Below are 4,102 nucleotides of genomic sequence, written 5' to 3'. Positions count from 1 at the left end.
AACATTCCTGACTTGCATTGCAATTGCACACACCTGCAACTATATATATATTTTTAGTATTTCTTTTAGCACTATTTATATTATTATATTACTATTTATTACTTTATTGTTAGGGCTGTTTTTGTTGTGCATCTGCACCTTATTGTTGTCAATGTCTATGCATGGGACAGTGTGAAACGTAATTTCAATTCCTTTGTATGGCAAGTACATTTGAAGAAATTGACAAATAAAAAGTATTCTATTCTATTCTATTCTAACGGGCAGGGATAGCTCAGTAGGTAGAGTGGTGGCCCCATGATCGGAAGGTCGGGGGTTCAACTCCACTGAACGGCTACCCTGAGGTACCCCTGAGCAAGGTACCGTCCCTACACACTGCTCCCCGGGTGCTGCATTGATGGCTGCCCACTGCTTCACTGGGTGAATGGGTTAAATGCAGAGGAACTATTTCCCTATGGGGACTAACACATACACATTATACATTATTATAACGCTGGGCCAAAGTTCAGCACATGGTTAAAGTTTGTAATCCAGCCAGGGTGTAAATATCACTCAGCTGAAGCAGGCAGCATCAACACATAAATCTACTCTACCCGGCTTAAATCACAAGAGCACCTCTGACCAAAAAGCTGTAGATTTTTCTTGTTTGCACAAATTAATCCAGATTCACATTAATTGTGTTCACAGCTCCAACAAAATGAGGAAGAGAAGGGGGAGAAACACAATTAGGTTGAATTACAATTGGATGGAAGGCGAGGACAAGGAGAAGGAAGCTTTGGATGAGGAGGAAGAGAAGCAGCAGGAGCATCTTTAGGGCTCCCTATGATGTCATTGAGGTTTGTTTCATTAATATGGTCCTCTCACAAAGAAAGATGACTTGTTTTAGTTCACCTACTTCCTGTATTAAATAGTGATGTGCAAAATGTTGTGAAAAACCACAGAGCAGGTACGTATAGTGCATCTGCAGGTAAATGAACATCAAATCTCTAAGACAGACGGAAATCTGTATATTTATCACCCTTATGATAAAACCCATGTCAGCCATTGGTTTATGGACTTTGTATTTTGAAGCCTCAACATTTGCTTTATTGCTGTTGCTATGTTGGGACCATATTAGGATGAGGGATCAGAATCTGGAGTCATGCACACTATTGTTTCATTTAGTGTGTATCCATAAGATTCGTACAGCAGATCCAAGTTGTGCCTTGAAAACAGGAAAGTCGTCTGCATAGAGGAGAACTTTAATAGCAGGCTTGTACAAAGTGAGGCTTTGTGCACTCGTTTTACTTCTGTCACCCTGTTTTGATGCAGATTTCACTTGAAATCAGGCAAGAACTGGACTTATTTTTTACAATGTGTTCTTGTGAATTGATTGTGTATCGCATATGTTTGATTGATTTGACTTTCTGCAAGACAACAGTCGTCCACTGGCCAAAAAAGTTTTCCAAATACCTCCACGTGATCTAGCCTGGATTTAGAAAAGAATAGCAAAAAAAATCTGCACCTCCTGCTTCAGATGCAATTTGTGTTTCTGTGTTCAGAGGCAGCGGTGAGAGGGGAGACCTCAGCTCATCCAGCTGGAGAGCCTGACCAGGAGGAGTCGAACATTAACTCAGCTCTTCCAGGGCACCCTGCAGACTCGGCTACTGGCAACAGCAAGGGATGACGTGAACGCCAAACTGGAGTCCATCACAGGTCAACTGCAGGTATGCGAGTCAGACCTTCTGAGGAGGGTTTCACTTTTCTCTCTTCTTTATAATTGACTCTTTTCTCTCTCTTTCAGCTCCTTGTCTCAGAGTGGGAGGGATTTGAAGCACAAAGGGAGGAGCTTGTCGTTTGGTTGGCTGATATGGATGTCCGCCTGAGTGACTGGAAACACCAGGAAACACCAGTGAAAAACTGAAACAACTGCAGGTGTGGGCTTGTTTTGATATGACATATATTTGATATGATACATACGTCAGAGACATTATCCTAAACTGGACTAACAAAGGACCATGAGTACAACATGAAAAGTACATTACATAGCGTAAGGCTGAAGTTCATTGATCATTTTAATCATAAACTTGTTGTTGAAATGTTTTTACTGAACATGCAAACATCTGCTGATGAAAATGTGTTGATTTATTGGTCTGTTATGAAGCTATTGCTATTTCTAATGTGTTTTATCACTTTCTGATGTTTTATTAATTAAACAATACATGTATTATTTGTTGTGTTATCTGTAGCTATAGTATTTATATATATTTATTTATAGTATAGCAAATATATTTAATTATTACTGTTTAAAACACTAATATGTGACATGTATTAGTAGTGATGTTGTGCTGAGGGCTAAAATGCCTTTTTGTCTTTTGGTAACTACAAAATGACAATAAACCATTAATATATGTCTATGCTGTGCTCGTATTTATTTTACCCTACTCAAATTCAATTTATGATGCATTTTATTTTGAAAGATTTAAAATGGTTTTTTAAAGAACCACTGAAAAAAGGTTCTTTAAAATGGTTCTTTTAAAGAACCATTTGAAGGACCTTTTTAAAAATGGTTCTTTAAAGAACCATTTTTTAAAAGGTTCTTTGAAAAACCATTAAAGGTGCCCCAAAGAACCATTTCTTGATGGTTCTTTGGGGAACCTTTAATGGTTCTTTAATGAACCACTGAAAGAAATGGTTCTTCAAAGAACCATTGTTTGAAAGGTTCTTTGTGGCACCAAAAAAGGTTCTTCTATGGCATCAGTCTAAAGAACCACTTTTGGTTCCAGTTGGCACCTTTATTTTTCTGAGTGCACAACCATCAGTGTGATGAGAAAGAATGCTGCTAAGCCACAGCTTTCACAGGGTGCATACAAAGTATGTGGCCAGCTGTCACTGTTAGGACTGTCAGGCTGTTAGAAATGTGCTGTAACTGGGAGATGCCACAGATGTGGCTTACTGATGAAGTGCAAACCTTCTAATGACTTCATTTTAATAAAGCCAAACTCCCAAAACACATTCAGCTGATAGATAGCTGATAGCTCTCTCTCCCACTGAAGGAGGGCTATATCTGTATGTTTGGTTCCTGTTTTATTGAGTGGGAACAGTCTAATTTTGTCATGATCCTGAGTCTCTGACCCACAGTTTCTGTTAAACTCTAAATTCTGAGTGATCATTAACTGTTCTCTATTTTGATCAGAATCTGAGGTTTGATGTTTTGAGTCTTTGGTTTAGAGATTCTGGGTGTCGAGGTTAGTTTTAGTCCTTTTACTTATAAATAACACTTTGTAATATGGCCCATTACAAAGGGCATAATTCTCCTTTAATTAATTGGATTTTCAGTGTTTATTATTTGATTTCACAACGTAATTATATTTTGATACAAATATTTAAGAGTAGCTAGAGCAGAATAGCAGATTAACAAGTCAGGTTTTTGCAGTAAGACTATAAATTTTTAATACCATGTGAAATTCCTGTTAATTTAACAAACAGTATTCCCCCAACTTACATTATTGGTACGATGTACTTTTCAGAGTGTGGGCCGTATTATGAAGTGGCTTGACTTTGTCTAACTTTTCACAGGAATTTTACAAGCAAGGAGAACCTAAAAAGGACAGTTAAATAACAGGAAATCGATCTATCACATCAGCATAATAGTCAACATGACTGTTAAATAAAGATGTAAAAAAAAAAAAAAAGATATGTAAAAATACGATGTAATATGAGGAAATATTGTTTTTCTGTAAAATTACCAGGTAATTACATGCTACTTAAAAGTAGCAATGTACAACTTAAAATAACTTACAGTAGAATTCCTGTTTTGTTCCTTGTAAAAACCTGACTTGTTACCTCCTTATTCGTGTGCTCAAGTATTTGTATCCAAATATATAAACATTGTAATTTCAAATAAAATGTATCCACATATAAATTCAGTTTATGTGTGTGAGCTCGTATCTTACTTTGCATTATTCTGATACTATGTTGAGTTCATCAAACTGTCGGTGTGTGAAAATTAAGTTAGACAAAAAAAACAGTTGAAATTGAGCTATAAAACATTAGCTTGACAAAGTAACAGCAATTACCATCTCTCTGTTGAATAAATATTTGTGTAAAAATTTCTACACTATTA

General features: G+C 36.7%; 1 long non-coding RNA gene across 1 annotated transcript; it reads left to right on the top strand.

The window, feature by feature from the left end:
- The first annotated feature begins 377 nt into the window (after positions 1–377).
- Positions 378–2,431, top strand: LOC146669550 (uncharacterized). Its single transcript, XR_014911726.1, has 3 exons — positions 378–833; positions 1,539–1,703; positions 1,781–2,431. It is a non-coding gene; the product is annotated as an uncharacterized LOC146669550 (long non-coding RNA).
- The last annotated feature ends 1,671 nt before the right edge of the window (positions 2,432–4,102 follow it).

Source organism: Rhamphochromis longiceps, linkage group LG5, assembly GCF_057381845.1.
Source record: "Rhamphochromis longiceps isolate RC_006_pf linkage group LG5, R_longiceps_female_GT1.1, whole genome shotgun sequence".
NCBI classification, from domain to species: domain Eukaryota; kingdom Metazoa; phylum Chordata; class Actinopteri; order Cichliformes; family Cichlidae; genus Rhamphochromis; species Rhamphochromis longiceps.
The sequence above is the reverse complement of the archived record's forward strand: the minus strand, read 5'-3'. Positions and strand labels throughout refer to the sequence as shown.